The sequence below is a fragment of the Neoarius graeffei genome, chromosome 1 (assembly GCF_027579695.1).
Source record: "Neoarius graeffei isolate fNeoGra1 chromosome 1, fNeoGra1.pri, whole genome shotgun sequence".
Taxonomy (NCBI): Eukaryota; Metazoa; Chordata; class Actinopteri; order Siluriformes; family Ariidae; genus Neoarius; species Neoarius graeffei.
The window spans coordinates 18,271,952-18,293,818 of NC_083569.1; the positions used below are offsets into that span (position 1 = coordinate 18,271,952).

The window sequence follows — 21,867 nt, forward strand, 5'->3', positions numbered from 1 at the left end:
TGCTCCAAAACCCACAAGTTTCCCAGAGATCCCGAGCTGCATGCAAAGTGGGTGAAGCAAGTCAGGCGCACTCGTGACAAGTGGGAGCCCTCACCAACATCCGTCCTGTGCTCTGAACACTTCGATTTGGATTGTTTTGACACCCTTCCCAGCTTAAAAGAATCTCTTGGGTGTTCAGTTCAGCACAAACGTGTGCTGCTACCATCAGCAGTGCCTACAGTCAGTGTTGCCAGATTGGGAGGTTTCCCGCTCAGTTGGGCGGTTTCAAGTGCATTTTGGTGGGTTTTGAACAGTATCTGGCAACACTGCCTACAGTATTCCGGCGACTCCTCCAAAGATAGTCCTCCTGTCAGAACATGTGTTGTGAAACGACATAAGATAAAGGTACGTAGAGCTATAGATTCTACATGATAATCATAAATGTAATCATAAAGTCGGCATGATATCAGTCATGTATTTGCTTGTGAAAGCTTGCGGCTTTCATGTAACTGCCGCCTAGCAACGAGAGGCAAAGGGGAAAGAGGGTAGGCTATCATAGATTCTATTCGGAAGAGATCAACACAATTCTAGACTCCCAGAAGAGGAAGAGCTAGCACTAGAGAGTTCACCGGCATTTTCATGCGCCATTTCCATTGAGTAGAACCAGAGTAGAACAGCCAGTGAACCGCAGCGTGTTCTTCCGCTGACGTCACAACATGGCCGCGAGCCACGGACCCAGTTTTCTTGCGCTGTGCAATTAAAAGTTGGATATTCGCGTAACAACAGCTTCTTTTCACGTAATTATAACAGAAATCTAACATGTTTGCCATGTTGTATAGTTTATTTAAGAAATTGCATAGAGTCATGTTCGTGTCATCAGCCCTGTAAGGCCGCAGTTATCCATAAGTATGCAGTGTTAGGCTTCTCACAGCATAGGAATTTCAGCATGCATCCTGTCTTACAGTCTGTAGTATACCGAAATATTTTCGCCAAGCTATGCGTATTTTTTTAAAACATAAAATGATTATTCATCATTAATATCATAAATACATACTTCCGTTTGTTTTTTTTATATAACAAACCAAACCGTTTGAATATTGATTGAAATTTGAGGAAGTTACGGTCATCTGAAAAGTACATATCGCTACCAACACAATGTAATGGGTAAGCCAGCTGTCTGAGGTAAGATGGCCGCCATGTACGGACGTTCGACTTCGTTGACGGGCAACGGGGACGAGGCATCTAGTCTTATGTAAATCTATGCGAGTATCAAGTTGCATAAAACCACGTGACCGCTAACAAACACCGCCTCGCAGAACAAGAGTGACGCTATTGGTTCGCCTCAGGGGCGGAGTTCTAGATATCCGGAAGTGACGCGCCGAGATTCGGGGCTTGTTCATGTGTAAACTGACACTCCGACATTTTTTTATTCTCCAACTATAAACCTGGATGTAAGATCAACTAAATATAATAAATCTGTATTTAAACGGCACTTTGGTCTCATTTCTTTTTTTAAAAACACAACTATTGTGGCACAATCTGTTTCTGGGCGTTTTTCACAGGGATTGTTGCTCATTTCTGTATTTAAATCTATTGTAGAGTTTGTAATGTTAGAGCAGAGCAAAGTCATGATGTTATTTGTGAGTCCCATAGAATTATCAGTCCCACAAACACATCAGTCCCACAGGCTCTTCTGTCCAGTTTCACAAGCACATTGCTTCCTCCTTCTCACTAAACACAACTGGAGCTGTAGTAATACCATTATTATGATCTATTACGCTACTCAATTCCTTTATACAGTGCTGAGCATAAATGAGTACACCCCCTTTGAAAAGTAACATTTTAAACAACATCTCAATGAACACAAACAATTTCCAAAATGTTAACAAGACAAAGTTTAATATAACATCTGTTTAACTTATAACGGGAAAGTAAGGTTAATAATATAAACTTAGATTAGAGTGGGGTAATACGCCCCCGTGGGGTAATACGCCCCTGGCCTGTTTTACCCAAAATAACCACCAGATGGCGCAAAGTTACATTTCTATTGTTGCTATGGACTGGCTTGACAACGGGGATATACAAATATCCACTGTGGATCGCATATCAGCAACGCAGCGGAGAGAAATCAAATTTCTTGGTAAGTGATATAATTTTCAGATATCAGTAAAACTGTATTTAGATAGCTGCTATTTTGTCAGATATCACAGCTGTGTATGTGGTATGAGTAGACAAGTCAGTATGTTAAAAAAATACATTAGGTATAAAAAGTTGAATCACATTTTGAAAGTAAGACCCTTTTTTGTAAAAGTGTAGTCTGTGGGGTAAAACGCCCCCTTAATGGCGGGGTAAATGGCCCCCAGGGGGCATCGTTTCCTTTTATCATAATTACTGTATTTCATACATTTCTGAATAGCAGATACATAGTTTTTAATAACATCTCGCTTACCTGGTTGAGTAAAGCAAGTAATTTGAACTTAATATTAAAAATTGAAATAAAAAAAATTGAAATTAAAATGCGAAATATAATAAAATAATGCATCTATTCATTAATTCAGGGATATTTTCTTGTTTCTTTCACATTATAGGCTTAAGTAAACACTTTTGCTATCCAAACAGCTTTTTTTGAGTGAGGGGGCCTATTGCCCCACCTCAGGGGGCCTTTTACCCCACTGGGGGGGTAAAAGGCCCCCTTGGCACAATGTTTGTTTTTGTTAAAAAAAAAAAAATTAAGTATTAACTTTAGGCAAACTTTAGGTGGCATTATTGTTCATGTCACTGTTGTCAAAAACTATGATTAAAACTAAACACATGGTTCATTTCAACTTGGAGAAAAACTGAATTTTCCTTAAGGGGGGCTTTTTCCCCCACTCTACACATTTTTTTCAGTTTTACTCAAATTAGGGTGGTGCAAAAATGAGTACACCCCACAACAAAAACTACTACATCTAGTACTTTGTATGGCCTCCATGATTTTTAATGACAGCACCAAGTCTTCTAGGCATGGAATGAACAAGTTGGCAACATTTTGTAACATCAATCTTTTTCCATTCTTCAACAATGATCTCTTTTAGTGACTGGATGCTGGATGGAGAGTGATGCTCAACTTGTCTCTTCAGAATTCCCCAAAGAAAATAATTTCTTTCCACCACAAAGGTGAAGGCTACAAGAAGATCAGCAAAGCTTTACTTATCAGTCAGAATACTGTAGCAAAAGTGGTACAAAAATTTAAGAAAGATAGAACTGTAACCATCTCACAGAGACGTCCAGGTCATCCGTGGAAGTTAACACCTCGACAGGAGCGTCTTCTGATGAGAAGGGTTGAAGAAAATTGGCATGCAAGTTCGCTGCAGTTATCTAAAGAAGTAGAAAGCCAAACCGGGGTGACTATTTCCCATGACACAATACGGCGTACACTGCAGAGGAATGGCGTGCATGGATGCCGTCCATGAAAGAAGCCTCTCCTAAAGCCTAGGCACAAATAGAATCAACACACCTTAGAAGGAAACAAGTGTCCAGTGTAAAAACACACACAAACAACACATTGTACAGCAGTGTTTCATTAAAAGATCTTACAGCTCTAAAACACACACACACACACACACACCGCTAGTGAACGGAAGCTAAGAGGTCACTCATTCAGATTGAGCCACATTGCATTTTCTCCTTCAAGCGCTTTGGAACCAGAATCGAGTTATTTAGTGTTAAATCTAAACATCGTGTCAATATGATGTACCTTCATTCACAGCTTTTAGAAAAAGCAGCATACTTTGGTACTCATCATGGCCGTAACTACCATTGAGGACACCGAGGTCATGTTCTCGGTATTTTTTTCAGAAATTTAAAATTGGTCTACGCTGAATTCGAGCAGTGATCAATGTAAAACGCAGCGTCCACATCCACATGTCATCTGTATTTCCCCCAATAAAATTCACATTTGTCTAATGTCATCTGAAATCTCTCAGCCTCTATCTCTATCGTTGCCGTCGCAGCGTCACACGACGTAGCCTATACTAGTGTTGGCCAGGGAAGTTGGGTTTTGGATAAAACAGGCAGGGTGTAGTCTACGCTCTATCACATATACCTACCTAACCTAACGTAGGCTAATAGTCACATCGCATTATAGAGCTTTACCCGAGTGCAAAATGAAAACGTTGCAACAAACTAAATTAAGGTTTGGACAGCCAACAGAAGAGCAGGGAAAGAGAAGGAGGGAAGGTGAGAAAATATTGTCAGTGCAATGGCAGACCGTTCAGCGGTGTCATGCCAACTTTCCAAGGGGAAACGTTTCATTGTCATTGCCTACTACATTTTAGTTAGCATTTCGAGAAACATTCAAAACTACGTTGTCACAGGCAGCCCTGTGCAGGGCTGACTAAACGGGCTTGTTTGAGTAACTCTCTCTCTTTCTCTCATAACTCTCTCTTTCTCTCTCACTCACTCACACACACACACACACACACACACACACACACACACACACAATAATACACTCTCACACACTCTCTCTAATACATAGTCTTCACACAGAACTAATAGCTCTACATTCTAATGTAATTTAAGATAATGAAATGTAAATAATGGCAATACTTCAGGTAGCTGAGCAATACACTCAGTTCAGTTCAGTTTTGACTTTTATGTCAGACAAAACTCCACAGTTATGATGGCACAGTTTTAGAATTGTTGAAGTAAATGTGTTATGAGCCAAACTTACATTACAGGCAATGGTGAGAACACTGTTTCAGAGAATGCATGCAAATGGATCTCAATTCAAGACAGCCAGATAGACTGATGCCTTTACATTACTGCTCAGAATGTCTCTACACATACTGTACAGACACCCACAAATAACACACAAACTCTGTCACTCTCTCTCTCTCTCTCTCTCTCTCTCTCTCTCTCACACACACACACACACTCACACTATTATTATAAGGTGTAATACTAAAGCTTACAATTCAGCAGTTCACACCTTTCTGTCATGTGTATGCTGCAATGTAAATAATGCCAATACTTTAGGTAACTGGTACTTTAGGTATGTATACTCAGTTCAAGAGTACCTTTCTACTTTTATGTCAGATAAAACACCACAGTTATGGTGCCACAGTTGTAGAATTGTTAAAATAAATGTGTCCATCACCAAATCTATCCTTGGTTGGTTATTTATTTATTTAAGTTGTGCAGGGGGGCCTTCGGTGCTGCCAGCCATGCTTGACCTCGATATTTGAAAAATCCTGGTTACGGCCCTGGGAAAATGGTAAATGTTGCACTTCAGACTCGCCCGCTTTTCGAGTCCCACACAGCGACAAACATAGCCGAAGTTTTACAAGCAGCTATCACTGACTGGGAGCTTACAAGGCCAAACCATGGCATCGCTATTGTAACTGATAATGCGCGTAACATAGATGTGGCTGCACGCAAAGCAAGATTGGAGCCGCACATAAGGCGCTTTGCCCACGCTATAAACTCAGCTCCACAGGCTGCTCTCAGTGTAGCGCGTGTTGCTCGTTTGCTCGGGCGGGTGAGACGTATGGCTGCTTTTTTCCATCAGAGTACTACAGCTACCACGGTATTAATGTCAAAGCAGAAACTGCTACAACTACTGCACCACCACACAAGTTAATCATGGACGTCACCACACGATGGAACAGCGCCATTGATATGCTGGATCGTTACCTGGAGCAGCAAGCCACTATCGCAGCAGCTCTTCCCAGCCCAGAGATAAGACAAAATGCCCGAACCATCGATACACTTGACAGCTCCGATTTCAGAGATGCCGAAGACCTTGTGAAGCTGTTGCATCCTTTGAAGACAGCCACCACTGTCTTATGTGAGGAGAAGAGCCCCACAGTGTCACTCATTGTTCCACTGAAGAACATGATCGAACAGAGCATGACACCAAATGATGGCGATTCCACCACTGTGGCCGACAGAAAGAGTGCAATCCTCAGTAATATTTCAGGAAGATGTAGTGGAGATGCATACAACTTTCTGCTGGAGTGCACAGCGCTGGACCCAAGGTTCCGGACTCTACCTCAGTTAGACCATGATCAGCGCAACACTGTTTTCATGAGGGTACAGAAGAGGAGAAAACAGCTGCAGCAAAATCAGGTAGATCACTTTAAATTGCTTCTTCCTATCGTATGTGTAACAATTTGTCTAAATGTATGTTCTCAGTTCCAGCTGAAAAAGAGTCATGGTGTGTGTGCATGCGCACTTATATATGTGTTTAGAGGAATAGGGGGTATTTTCTGGTTAAGATTAATGCCAATGTTTCTGCTGTTTAAAGACCACTGCTGAGGAGAGGGCAGAGGAGGCAACCACCAGTGCAGCTCATTATCCCACACATGGCGGAAAAGGGTATCTGGGAGCTGATTCAGAAGTGACAGAACCTGCTTCCAAGAAGACTGCACTTGAGAATCTGCTAGGGGACTCTTCCTCTACAGAGACAGAACAGTCAAACAGATCACAACAGATTGAGAGAGAAATTGAACACTACAGAAGAGAGGCCGGGGGCGGCACAGTGGTGTAGTGGTTAGCGCTGTCGCCTCACAGCAAGAAGGTCCTGGGTTTGAGCCCCGGCGAGGGCCCTTCTGTGTGGAGTTTGCATGTTGTCCGTGTGGGTTTCCTCCGGGTGCTCTGGTTTCCCCCCACAGTCCAAAGACATGCATGTTAGGTTAACTGGTGGCTCTAAATTGACTGTGAGTGTGAATGGTTGTCTGTGTCTATGTGTCAGCCCTGTGATGACCTGGCGACTTGTCCAGGGTGTACCCCGCCTTTTGCCCGTAGTCAGCTGGGATAGGCTCCAGCTTGCCTGCGACCCTGTAGAAGGATAAAGCGGCTTGAGATGAGATGAGAAGAGAGGCCTCGATCCCACTCAGAAGCTGCTCTCTGAAGTGGTGGAGAGAAAACTGCACTCAATAATCCTTTGTTGTCTCCACTTGCCAAAGCATATCTCTCTATCCCTGCTACCTCTGTCCCAAGTGAGCGAGTCTTTTCAACTGCAGGAGACATAGTTAGTGCCCAAAGGTCTCAACTGCTTCCAGAAAATGCAGACATGCTCATATTCTTGAAAAAGAACACGACTTTATCTTAGGCAGTTGTACCAGTCTCTTAGCTCTGTGTTGTGTTTGAAGAAAATGTTGTTCTCTGTTTTCACTTTAAGCATATGACTGGTTATGGTTTCTACTATATAGGACAAAGAAAAGTTGTATTTATTTTTGTTATTTATGTTTCTATTTTTTAAAACATTTTTTTTTATAATTTGTGGAAAATGCTTCAACACTGCTTCAATTAAAAGCTAGAAGTTACGTTTCAGGAGACTAAAGGAGAGAAACCAGTCTGTTGACTGAGTTTTTTGAGTTTGTCAAATAAAACTATTTTTCCAGACATATTTTTATCTTTGAAGTTTTCTTAAAAATATTTCAAAATCTCATCTTGTTCTCGTGAGCCCAATATCGTGTCTCGCCTCATCTCGTGAGATGAGTGTCTCGTGACACCCCTATTCCCAAACAGTGGTCACAAAAAAGCACAATTTTCGGGTTCACAATTTGTCGACACTGAAAATGAAACTTTCGTGATTTTATTTTGATTGAAATCCATTTTTCTGTGTACTAACACCCATGTGTTATGCATAAACTTATTTTTTCAATAACTGTTGATTGTTTTTGCAGAAAATAAAAAAATACATTAATTTTCTCCAACAAAAATAATCACACTGTATTTATATATTAATTTCTTTAAAATCTATTTGACTGGTACGATTGTGCTACATGATGTAAGTAGTGTACGCTTCAGTCCAAGGGATGGCACTGATCCCATACTGGATTTGATCAGCTGATACAAGCAACAAAAAAAAAAGTCAGGATCAGATTTCAGAGAAAATAAAGAACAGCTTTGGTCTGATCCTGTAACAACAAAAAGATCTAATCTACAGTCACAGAGCACTTTATTAGGAACACTAATTCATGCTGTTGGTGCCAAATTCTGACGCCACCATCTGTGAGCCTCAGCAGAAATCGAGGTTCATCAGACCAGGCTACGTTTTTTCACTCTTCACCGGTCCAGTTGTGGTGATCCTGTGCCCACTGCAGCCTCAGCTTTCTGTTCTTGGCTGACAGAAGTGGAACCCAACATGGTCATCCACCTCAGTGTTCAGTGTGTTGTGCATTTTGAGATGCTTTTCTGCTCACCACAATTGTACAGAGTGGTTATCTGAGTTACTGTAGCCTTTCTGTCAGCTCAAACCAGTCTGGCCGTTCTCTGGTGAACCCTCTCATCGACAAGGCAGGGCCATCCAGGTGTTCCTAATAAAGTGCTCAGTGAGTATATTAAATACCAACCAAAGGACAAAGTGATAAATGCGCCTTGTAGTGAGTCTCCTCGGGGCTTCCTCAGATTAACTCCCCAAATGTCCTGAAACTGTTCCTGTCCATTTCAGCTCCCTCTTCCACTGACTGGGTTCAGCTCGAGTCCCTGTGCTTTTTCACCTGCTCTTTCAGGGTTTCTAAGGGACTGAGGTCCAGGCAGTTTCATGCAGATCACAAGTTGTTCCACATTCAGTGTAGAATTGTGTGCAGTCTGATTCACTGTGCACCATGAACACACATTGACCACGTCTCCAAGTCTCTTTCATTTGTTAGAACTAAACGACTGACGTGTTTATGAATGGTGTTGTCTGTTCCCCAACATGGAAATGCAGGAACACCAGAGTCTTCATCACACACACAGATGTTCATCAAAACCTGAACCTAAAAGAAAAACATCTGGATTAATCCCCACACACTGGACTGTGGTACTTCATGACCAACAGCATGTAATCATCTCTGCTCCAAGAGAAATATTATCATCTCATGTTTATAATTTAATTCAACATTTATTCAGTCTTATATAACATCTGTGTTCTAACATTGAGCTCCAACAAACGAGAACTTCCACAAGATCTCACAGGAAAGTGAGCAGACGTTTCCCATCACATCACTGCTTTTATCTAATCACAGGCTTTGGAGCTTTTTAAACAGTAACTAACACTGCGGTGGGTTTGATCTCTTGTTCTACATGTAAATTTAAGTCCAGACTTTAAGAAGAAGCCGAGGTGAATTTTACAGGAACGACAGAAGACACGGTGTGGAGGTGGAGAGAAGGAAGGAGCATCAGAGTGAGTAAAGTGGCTCCTTAAATCACATATTTGTGGCAGTGTGGCATTAAAGATGATCATTTTACTGAGTTTTGAGGAGAGTTGAGAAGTGTGCTGCTGATCAGAAACAGGGAAAAGCCGAGATCATCTTATTCAGACAAAAGCAGCAGGATGAAGTCAGAGGCAGCAGGGTGTCACAAGGAGACGAGGTGCTCATTTACAATCACTCTCATGCACTCAGACGGGACATTTTGGAGACTCTGACTGACTCAATCTTCTGCTTTCAGATGAATTTTAAATCAATTTTACTGAACAACAAACAGCCTTAAAGACAACTGGGAGGAAAAAGTTGATTAAATAGAACACAGTGAAAATTTCTAAAACTGGTTTCATTTCATGGCCTGGTCATGTGACATTTACTGAAATTAAAGAAAAATTATAATGAGATTAAATTCTTTTTTTCCAACAGTCACCTAAAAATTTTATTACTTACCAGAGTTCCTGTAGTTTGTAATGTTTATCATCCTTAAGAGCAGAGAGCAGCTTCTCTCCTGAGTCTCCTATTTTATTCCCAATCAGACCCAGGTCTCTCAGGTGTGAGGGGTTTGATCTCAGAGCTGAAGCGAGAGCAGCACAGCCTTCATCTGAGACACCACAATTACACAACCTGCAGAGACACAATGACACACACTTCACTGCCTCAGTTTATGAACATCAAGATTTGTTTTGATGTTTTTGCTTTGCTTTCTAATGAGCTCTTGGAGAAGTCGTTCGCTCAGAGGTTCACACACTTTTTAAACCCCAGAGTGTGAATGTTTAAATGGTTTATTCAGGACTGACGAGAACAAGTGTGACTGTTTTCTTTAGACAGAATGTGTTTGTCTACGATTCTGACTCGGATGAAGATTAGACCATGTTTTATTATTAAAGAAAACCAGGAAATGTCAAAGTCTTCAAAAACTTTTTTACAAACACAAGGAGTGAAATATTTTTTTAAAAATCCCCTGTTATTTATGAAGAAACATTTTGTGAATTTTTCCAAGTATTTGAAAGAATTTTAATTTCAGAAGAGAAAATGTCTATTCTTCATTACCATTCTCTCTCTCATGCTGAGATGTTTTTTTTTTTCTTCTGTGTAAAACACATTCGCCCACACTCCATTCCCTCCCAGTGAAGCCGTGTGTCTGGGCGGGGCTCAAAATGATGCGTTAAATCCTGTTGTCCAATGAGCTTTCGTCTTTCTGCCCATTAAAACAGCGAGTACACAAACACCTAACAGACACTAACAAATGCAGAGGCTTCAGTGGGGGTCTGTTAGCTCTGCGTTAGGGGCTTTTCACACAGGCCGCACTGTCCTGTTTCCTGAGTTGTTCGCGCCGAGTCCTTTTTCCCGCGAGTGCCGGCGTTAATTACTAATCCTTTTTTAACTTTTTTTCTATTAATAAATTTCCAGTATCGTCTTCATTTTTATTATACTGTCGCTTTCATTTTTGTACTTTTCACTTTCGCTTTCCTTTTTCCGGTTTTTTCTCTTTCTTTTTTCGGAAGAACGCCGAGACCGGAAGCTTTCTTTTTTTCTCCTCCTGTGTAAAGTCCACAAGCGGAGGCCATCTGATCTGCTTTAATATCAACAGATCTTCATTTAAGGTACGTGAATCTTTTCATCATGGCACACCTTCAGCCTGTTCAGTGTGCTGAGTGCAGGATGTTTAGTCATTCTTCCTCCGTCACTAGCGATAGCTCTATTAGCTTTACTTGTGATAAGTGCAGATTAGTTAGCTCTCTGACGGAGAAGATTTCAGTGCTAGAAGCGCGTGTCCAGGCTTTAGAGCAGGTTAGTGAGCGTCAGAACAGTGTAGTTTCTGTTAGGGAAAGTCTGGACGCCCTAGGTGGAGTTAGGAATCCCCCAACTCCGGCATTAGAGCCCTTACAGCGGGGCGAATGGGTGACGGCTCGGCGGCATAAGCGTAGAGCCAAAGCTACCGCTGAGGCTCGCCCACAGGAGCACCACTCCTCTCCGCGTCACGTGTCGAACAGGTTTGCTCTCCTTAGTGATGCACCCACTGAGAAACCTGAAAGAGCTCTGGTTATAGGGGACTCTATCATACGGCACGTGAAATTAGCTCAGCCTTTAGGGGCACCAGCAGCTTTAGTCAGGTGTATACCGGGAGCCAGGGCGCCGGACATAGCAGGTAATCTTAGGGTCCTAGGCAAGCACAGGTTCTCAAAGATAGTTATCTATGCAGGAGCTAATGATATACGCCTTCGTCAGTCTGAGGTTACTAAGAGTAACTTTGTAGAGGTGTTTAAATTAGCGAAGGCGATGTCCGATGCTGTAGTATGCTCTGGCCCCATCCCAATGCGGCGTGGCGATGTAGCGTACAGCAGGTTATGGTCGCTGAACTGCTGGCTGTCCAGGTGGTGATCTGAAAACAGTGTGGGCTTTATAGATAATTGGGCTAATTTTGAGGGCACTGCTGGCCTGTTAGGGCGGGACGGTATCCATCCCACTCGGGAAGGTGCTGCTCTCATTTCCTGCAGCATAGGTCATAGTCTCAGAACAGGCCTAGTTAATTTCTGACAATCCAGAGCCAAGGCCAGGGAGCAGACGAACAGGCTAAACCGACTGTCTGCTAGCTGCACAGAGTCATCACTCAGGGCCCACTACATCGAGACTGTGTCTGTTCCCCGAGCTCAACAAAAAGGTAGAAATTTTCAGAGAGTTTGTTCCAGTAACCTAATCAATATAAAATTAGATCAGACTGACTGTACAGCTGCTGCCAGCACCTTTGATCTAAAGGTGGGGCTATTAAATATTAGATCTCTTACATCTAAAGCGCTAATGGTTAATGAACTCATTACTGATCAGGAGTTTAATGTACTGTGTTTAACAGAAACATGGATTAAGCCAAATGAATATATAGCATTAAATGAAGCGAGTCCTCCTGGATACAGTTATATACACCAGCCTCGTCTAACTGGCAGAGGAGGAGGCGTCGCGGTTATTTATAACGATTATCTAGGTGTAACACACAAACCTGGTTATAAATTTAATACATTTGAAGTTCTTCATACTCATATAATGTATGTAGCCTCGAAAAATAAGTCTACCCAGTTAATTCCATTGCTTATTATTTACAGGCCCCCGGGGCCATATTCTGAGTTTCTTTCTGAATTTGCAGATTTTATCTCAGATTTGGTTATTTCCTTAGACAAAGCTTTAGTTGTCGGAGATTTTAATATTCACTTTGATAACCCAGAAGACCCTTTAAAAACAGCGTTTGTGTCCATCTTAGATTCAGTCGGGATTAAGCAGAATGTCATAGGACCAACCCATAATGGTGGTCACACCCTTGATCTAATACTAACATTCAGATTAAATGTAGACAATATAGTCATACTTCCACAGTCTGAAGTTATCTCAGATCATTGTCTCATCTCATTCAAAATATGTCTGAGTAATAATATATGCACCTCACCACGCTACTGTATTAAACGTACTTTCACGTCAACTACTGCACAGAGCTTTATAAATGATCTCCCAGAGCTGTCAACTTTGATTGGGTCACTGTCAGCCCCTGCAGAACTCGATCAGGCAACTGAATGCTTAGAGTCAACATTCCGCCATACTTTAGATAATGTAGCTCCTCTAAAAAGGAAAATGGTCAGAGACAAAAAATTAGCACCCTGGTATAATGATGACACTCGCACATTAAAACAGACCACTCAACAATTGGAACGTAAATGGCGTCAAACAAAATTGGCAGTGTTCAAATTGGCGTGGAAGGAGAGCTTCCTGAAGTATAAAAAAGCTCTTAGTGCTGCGAGATCAACATATCTCTCCTCCCTAATAGAAGATAACAAAAATAATCCTAGATTCCTATTTAATACTGTAGCAAAATTAACCAGGAATAAGTCCACTATCAACACATGCACACCTGCAGTATGTAGTAGCAACGACTTCATGAATTTTTTTAATGACAAAATTGAGAATATCCGACAAAAAATTCAAACTACTAATTTAAGGTTAGACAATGAAAGTGACCTTGTAGTTAACAATATAACTGTATCAGATCATCAGTTAGAATGTTTTACTCCCCTAAAAGAAACTGAATTACTCTCATTAATCTCTACATCAAAAGCCTCAACTTGCGTACTAGATCCCTTACCGACACATCTATTCAAAGAGATAATGCCTGGAGTAATTGAACCGCTTCTAAAAATAATAAATTCTTCTCTTATGATTGGCTATGTACCCAAATCCTTTAAACTAGCAGTTATCAAACCCCTGATTAAAAAACCTGACCTTGATCCCTGTCAGCTGTCCAATTATCGGCCAATATCAAACCTCCCCTTTATCTCCAAGATCCTTGAAAAAGCTGTGGCGCAGCAGTTATGCTCATATTTACATAGGAATAACATCCATGAAATGTATCAGTCAGGATTTAGACCTCATCATAGCACAGAGACAGCACTGGTTAAAGTAGTAAACGACCTACTGTTGGCATCTGATCAGGGCTGTGTCTCGCTACTTGTGTTGCTTGACCTTAGTGCAGCATTTGATACCATTGATCATTCCATTCTTCTGGATAGACTAGAAAATGTTGTGGGAGTTAAGGGAATGGCCCTCTCCTGGCTCAGGTCTTATCTAACTGATCGTTATCAGTATGTCGATATAAATGGTGATATTTCTAGACGTACCGAGGTAAAGTTTGGTGTTCCACAAGGTTCTGTCTTGGGTCCACTGCTTTTTTCTCTATATATGTTCCCTCTGGGCGATATTATTCGTAAACATTGTATTAGTTTCCACTGTTATGCTGATGACACACAGTTGTATGTCTCTGCAAAACCTGATGAGAGACACCAGCTTAATAAAATTGAGGAATGTGTTAAGGACATTAGACACTGGATGCTTATAAATTTCCTTCTGCTTAACTCTGACAAGACTGAAGTACTTGTTCTAGGATCACATACAGCTAGAAGTAAGTTTTCTGATTACACAGTAACTCTGGATGGCCTTTCTGTTTCTTCACGTGCAGCAGTAAAAGACCTCGGAATGATTATTGACCCCAGTCTTTCATTCGAAACTCACATTGATAACATCACCCGGATAGCTTTCTTTCATCTCAGAAATATTGCAAAGATAAGAAATTTAATGTCATTGCATGATGCAGAAAAACTAGTCCATGCTTTCGTTACCTCCAGGTTGGATTATTGTAATGCCTTACTGTCTGGATGTTCCAATAAGTGCATAAACAAGCTCCAGTTAGTTCAAAATGCCGCAGCAAGAGTCCTTACTAGAACTAGAAAATATGACCACATCACGCCTGTCTTATCCACACTGCATTGGCTCCCAATCAAATTTCGTATTGATTATAAAATACTACTATTGACCTTTAAAGCACTAAATGGTCTCGCACCACAGTACCTGAGTGAACTTCTGCTCCTCTATGACCCGCCACGCCTACTTAGATCAAAAGGTGCAGGCTATCTGCTGGTACCTCATATAGTGAAGGCTACATCAGGGGGCAGAGCCTTTTCTTACAAAGCCCCACTGTTATGGAACAGCCTTCCAAGTAATGTTCGGGAATCAGACACAGTCTCAGCATTTAAGTCTAGGCTGAAAACATATCTGTTTAGTCAAGCCTTTTGTTAATGGTGTTTATGAGGTAAAGGAGTAGATCTGGAGGGTCCTCAGACATAGAGTGTTTTGGTAAACTGGGATGTATGGATGCTGTCAGTCCCCACTCGCTTGCTCACTCGAGTTTGTTGACGGTGCAGTGGCTGGCTGCTTTATGTCCCGGGGCTCCCTCATGCCTGTGTTACCTTCTGGCTCTCTCCTTTTAGTTATGCTGTCATAGTTAGTTGCCGGAGTCCCTGCTTGTACTCGGTGCAATATGTATACTGTTCCTACTTATTCAGGTGACATTGGGCATACCTAACCACCTGTGTTTTCTTTCTCTCCCCCCCACTCCAAATCTGTCCCTCTGAGTTACATGGAGTCAACAGGAAATCTTTTGGTGGAGACGGTGGGGACCTCAACTGGCTATCGTAGCCTGCAGGGAATCGGCCGTCAGACATTCTGTCGCATGTCCCAGACCCGGTGAAGTGTAACTGAATTGTCTTGGCCAGGCCTAAGGGTCCCATCTGCATCTCATCATTGCTGAGGAGTGTGCTCCCATCACCCAATCAAGCATCCAGCCAGAGCAGGTCATGATATATTTTTTTACCATATTAACATGCCATTGTGTGTCATGCCTGATGTAAAGACTCTCGTCTCTGCGAGCCTACCACACAGATTTAATACTTGTCATTTTTAGGGCATGCCTAACAACATGTTTTCTTTCTCTCTCTCTCTCCCCCCCCCCCCATCTGTCCCTCTGAGTTACATGTTGATCCTGGGATTGAGATGCTGGCCTCTTCTGCCCCTCGGACCTGCTTGATCCATCCTGGTGCCCTGTGTCTGGTCGGAGTTTTATCGCCCCACTCCTGTGAAGGACGGCCCCATGAGGACAGTTGAGGGTTATACCTGTTAAAACTGTTAATATTATAGTCAGGCTGTCTGTTGTTGCCCAAATGAGGATGGGTTCCCTTTTGAGTCTGGTTCCTCTCGAGGTTTCTTCCTCATGTCGTCTGAGGGAGTTTTTCCTTGCCACCGTCGCCACAGGCTTGCTCATTGGGGATAGATTAGGGATATAATTAGCTCATGTTTTAAGTCGTTCAAATTCTGTAAAGCTGCTTTGCGACAATGTTTATTGTTAAAAGCGCTGTACAAATAAACTTGATTTGATTTGAAACTTGATTTGATAGGCTGCAGCTCACCTGCAACCTGGATAAGTGGCTACAGATAACGGATGGATGGTTTTGTGATTTTTATTTCCCTTCAATACCTGTTTGCAATTCAGTTTCACTGGCAGACAAAATCAAAGTTGCATAAATTATGATAAGGTGCATCACTACTGTTGGGTGTGTTTAGAAGCACACGTGTTAGCATTTGCGTGAAATGTGGCATCATAATTTTGTTTGAAGTATAAATTTTTAAAATGAAGCACATAGTATTAGTTGCCAGATATGAGAATTTCTCACACATAAATAACTATAAATTTTCCTTTTAAACAACATGTTTGTGAACAATAATGTTTGAGTGAGTAAATTTGGTGGTGGATTCAGACTTTATAGTACACACACGTACAGAACCAATCAAAGGTCTGGACACCTAATTCAATGTTTTTTCTTCATTTTTATTAAAAGATTTATTACAACACCATGTCTTAAACTAATGATGGATGTCGTTTCTCTTTACTTAGTTGAGCGGGTCTTGATATCATATGGATTAGTACAGTCATACAATAGGGCTATTTACTGTATTTTTATTATTTACTATTTGATCTCAATCACATTAAAAAGGCAAGAAACTCGTCCACTAATTAACTTTAGATGAAGCACGCCTGTTAATTGAAAAGCATTCCAGGTGACGACCTCATGAAGCCAGTGAAGATAATGCCAATAGTGTGCAAAGCATCATCAAGATAAACAGTGACTACTTTGAAGAATCTAAAATATGAAACACTTTTCACATTTTCTTTGTTTACCACATAATTCCATACATGTTCCATGTGTTATTTCATAGTTGTGATGTCATCAGTATTGTTCTACAAAGTGGAAAATAGTCAAAATACAGAAAACCCTGTGAATGAGTAGGGGTACACAAACTTTTGACTGGTACTGTAATTACAGCATAGATTATACAGAGTACATTATTACTGCAGATACTCAGGGGTGTTCTTTAAGGGGGAACATTTAATCTGACCTACAGTTCTTCTGCCAGTTTGAGTAGACTCTCCAGGATCATGTCACCCTCCCTGAGATCTGCAGATTCGCCTGCTTGCCAGTTTGGATTCTGACCAGTGTAATGGTGGTGGCTGAAGAAGGAATACTGGACAATAAGGGGTAAAATTGTGTTACAACACACATCAAGGTTTCACTTTTTTTGACATCCCAACATTCCCTTCACAACACAACATGTATCATCAAATCTTAATATGGATGCACAGGCTCAAATAATGACTGGCAATTTCTTCTGATTAGTACACAATCTGAAAAAGTTTCTCAGCACTCACAGGGTAATATCCACAATAAACGTTGGAGCCAGCTGGGTGTTGGGAGAAGTTCATGTTTGAATCCAAGGAGCCTGGGGTACAGTAGTGATACCCTGCAAAAAAAGTTATTAAATGACTTCCCATTTGGGAACACATTAACACCATCTCAGTAAAGCATTATTCTGGAAAATATTACAATACAGCTCCTATAGCCACTCTTATTTCCTCCCTACTGTACTAAACGGTGCTGACATATCAAGCTTTAAAATAGTTGTGTCAGAAACAATTGAAAGAAATCACATGCACATTCGAGGATTTTCAAATCTTAGCCAAGTTTAAAAATGTGGGCCACAGAGATTTAATCAATTTTTTTTTTGTATTTTAGTCGTAAGAATGCACACACCAGATGATTCATTCAAGGTGCAAGACCACACATTTGGCGATTATACTGAAATGATGTAGATGAATAAATACGTATTTTAAACTACCAACCGTTTTTCATCATAGCAGTTTTCCTTGGGTGAATTCACCATCTGATAACAGAAACACTTTGTTGACTTGCTGGTCACCTTTATCCCAGCAGCAATCTTGGCCTTGTTGCCAGGCATGAGTCGCTTTAGTTTGGCCAGAAGCTCTGGGTTTGCCCGTCTGAAGTACTCGTGAAAGTGATGCCGCTGGGCCGAGGCGAAAGCTTTGCCGAGTTGCTGCTTCTCTGAGCTGTCATGATCTGGGTGCACTTTTCTGAAACCATACAGGTTTAGCTGGCGAAAGAAACTGATGATGGAAGTGGTTTTGAAGTACGCTCTCGTCTGCTCCTTAGGAGAACCTAACACTTCTTCAAAGGGTTCCTGATAGATGAGTATTTGTTCCCCACTGGAGTCCCAGCAGATTGAGCAAATTTGAGGATTGTTCACCAAACACCACAACTTGCTGGGGAAATGGTTGGGGTTGATCGGGACGGTGAAGCATATTTCTTTGACTTCCATACCAGCTGAAGAATTTGCAAGCACCTGGTGAAAACAGACAGGAGCTCAGGGTTAGTGAACTGGAGTTATTGATTTATATAGACGACATTTGTAAACTAACTTGATTATAACAGTTGCTCTTTAGTGTTGACTAGTTAGCAAGGCGGGGGGGGGGGGGGGGGGGGGACGACAACATGTCACACACTCAGAAAATAAAGTGCAGTAGTAGTCCTATTATGCATGGTCATTGGGACAGTACCCTCTAATGTGCTTATTTGTTCCATTTATATACTTCCTGGGAACGCGGACCTTTCTGATCCTAAGAAGTACCCATAGTTACCTTGAGGCCCAATAATGAGCCCTAAGGGTACATTAGTGTAGATTGTACCTTGGGGAACAGAAATGGACTCTTACTGTAACACTATTTCTGACAGTGGAGACTTGACCAGCCTCCTTTTTGTTGTTTTTTGTTTGTTTTAAAATAATCAAACAAAAACAGACCCAAAGTCAGTTTGAATTACACGATCATGTGTGGCTTATTGTCTGATATCTGGAAACGTACACCTGTTATTTTGGTTCCTTTTGGAGGTTCTCTGTTCTCCCCTCTTCTCAGAACCGTTAAAACTATGCGGGAACCGTTACTCACGCGCCAGTCTCGCGTGTTTACATTCAAAAGGAGACAAGCATGCGCATTTTCTTCTCTAGCGCGCGCTGTGGAAAAACATGAATATTCAATGAGCGCGCGCGTGGACTTGTCCAATCAGAGTAACAAGCGCGTGCAACTTCATCCGGCCCACTGATCTCTCTGTAAAATATCTGACTATTTTCTACATTGTAGAACAATACTGAAGAGATGGAAACTATCAAATAATATATGGAACATAGATGGAATTATGTAGTAAACAGTGTAAAAAAACAAACAAAAAAAACCCTCCAAAATGTTTCATATTTTAGATTCTTCAGAGTAGCCACCGTTTACCTTGACGCTTTGCACACTACTGGCATTATCTTAACCAGCTTCATGAGGTCGTCACCTGGAATGCTTTTCAATTAACAGGCAAATAATAAAAATACAGTAAACAGCCCTGCTCCACAACTGTAGCAATGCATATTATGTCAAGAACCGCTCAGCTAAGTAAAGAGAAACAACATTCATCATTACTTTAAGACATGAAGTGTGTTTTAATGAATAAAAATAAAGAAACTACTGAAAGAGGTGTCCAAACTTTTGACTGGTACTGTATATGAATATAGAATAACAGTTACAAATCATGAAGTCTTTGAGGTAAATGATTGTATTTAGAACGCATGTGTAAGTTTGACGTCTTTTTGTCGTGAGTTAAAGGACAGAGGAGTGAAACATGATATGGTTACACTTTCTCTCTCTGCTTCGCCAGACTATTGACCAGTTCGAGTACGATGGTTGTGATAACTGTGAGTCTTACTGCAAATGAAGGGGAACTGGGAGATGGTTTATGATGCACAAGCTCCTTTTTTGATGGGTATGCAGCATTCCTTTGGATTTTTTCCCTCTAATAAATCCTTTTTATTTATTAACTAAACTAAGTAACCAACGAATTAATTAATTTATTTATTTTTGAATAAATAAGGCTGTGTTCTGTGTGTTTTCCTTACAGTGTCATTGCAATGATGAGTCCTGAAGACAGCTGGGTGGCCAAGTGGCAAAGAATAGGTGTAATTTATACACTTCACTATAATTCAGTCATTAATTTATATATACATAAATGAAATAAAGTCAGTATTTGGTGTGAGATGACCCTTTGCTTAAAAAAAAAAAAAACACTAGTCTGAGGTACAATGAGTGCAGTTTTATAAGGAAATGAGCTGTAGGTTTTACTGAGCATCTTACAGAACCAGCCGCAGTTCTTCTGGACACTTTGACTGTCACACTCACTTCTTAATTTTGCACCAAAACCCAGCAGCCTTCATAACGTTTTCTTTTTTGATCTGAAAAGTGCTCTTATGTAATATGTTGTTCAAATATTTTAGTTTTTTTTTTCTGTAACATTTAATTTTGTGCTGGAAAATGAATGTTTGGGACTCTAAAATGTTTTTGTACTCACTCGATAATGTAGAAATCATAAAATAAAAATATATAACAACAAGTTTGTATGAAAAAAAAATAGGGTGCCTAAGACTTTTGCACAGTCCTGTGTGTATATATAAAATATTACTGCATTTGTGAATCTGTTATTTTCTTTCACAGGAAATTTCAAAGCAGGTGTCTATCCAGCCATCCATTATCTGTGGCCGCTTTATCCTGTTCTACAGGGTCGCAGGCAAGCTGGAGTCTATCCCAGCTCACCATAAGCTGGAACATTTACTGGAAGATTACAGTAACTGGCAAACACACCGCCGAGTGGCTAGTGTTAGTAATTACCAGTCAGACACACTGCCGAGTTAAGAATGTCTTAGCGTTAAGAGGCTTTTGAGAAACCCAGCCCTGATCAGTATGAAGGTAAAGAAGAAGGAATGAGAATAGACAGTCATGCGATTAGTGTGTGTCGTGTTAGTAGACTATTAAAACTTAAAAAAATACAAATCACTCAGTTAGTACAAGGTGACTTACTACGAAGGAGAAGATTAAATCGCTGATAGCCGCTGATGAATTGCTGATAATCGCTGGAAACTCGCGGTTACTCGCTGTGAAGGTTTGTGTCGCTCTGAAGCTCTGTGTGGATGTGTGGCTCTTATATAGCTGCAGATTTTGAAACATAACTAATTAAACTGTTTTCATTTAAACTAATCAAACTGTCTTCTTTTAAACTAATTGAACTAATGAAATTGTCTGAATCATGTGACCTGGGTTTTCCCCTAAACTTTAGGGGAAAACCCAGGTCATGTGACCAGGTGACATCAGCTCCCTGAGAGAGAGAGAGAGAGAGAGAGAGAGAGCATCCTGATCGCTCTGTGTTGCTCAGTATCCCATTCAGTGTTCTGTGTGTGGGCGGCTTTATATCTTCTCTCCCGGACCGAGAGCTCATAGGCTCGTCAGAGTGAAGCCATCTGGCCGCCATCTTACCCCTCACATCGCGTGGATTTGGTTTGTGTGTTAAACCGTCATATCCGATCAAACTGGGCCCAAGACAAGTTTCTCCTGACCCCCATCCCCATTACCTCCTCTTATTTTCTCAACTTTACCCCCATTCCTTACATATCTTTATAGAGCTCCCCTTTTCTTTTCCATTTCAGTCTCTGGTCATTTTATGAACAGCTCTTTTACTACTATAATTATTTTTACAGACATTATTTCAGTTTATCTTTTTCTTTTGTGTAGTTCTTCCTTCCTTTCTATCTGTTTATTTAAATACCAACACAAAGGCTATCCTTCCTTTCTGTTTAGGACAGCTGTTGAAACAGGAATATTTTCTCATGTTATTTGCCATTTTCACTTCATTCTTACAGTCAGGTTTTAACAGTATTTATTGGTCACAAGCTGCATGAATATTGTTACAGTGAATTATGTGACTTTGCAGCTTTGCTGAGATTTCGTCCATATAGTGTTCCAATGCTCTCCCAACTGAGCTGCTTTACCTGAAAATCAGTAACGTATGAGGCAAAAATCAGACGCTTGGTCCAGGAGCAAGGTGAATCCCATTTTATCTGATGACCACGTTCGTAGAACAAGCCCGACCATGCCACCATCAGAGCTCTGTTCTAATGCTCC

General features: G+C 41.1%; 1 protein-coding gene and 1 long non-coding RNA gene across 2 annotated transcripts in view; both read right to left on the bottom strand.

Annotated features, from left to right (window-relative positions):
• LOC132891954 (protein NLRC5-like) overlaps positions 1 to 21,867 on the bottom strand; it is an 888,139-nt gene that overhangs the window by 433,340 nt on the left and 432,932 nt on the right. The gene's annotated exons all lie outside the window — the stretch shown is intronic.
• LOC132892094 (uncharacterized) lies at positions 7,546 to 9,696 on the bottom strand. The gene is made up of 2 exons (XR_009655404.1): positions 9,609 to 9,696; positions 7,546 to 8,729 (listed from the first exon to the last, which is right to left on the bottom strand). It is a non-coding gene; the product is annotated as an uncharacterized LOC132892094 (long non-coding RNA).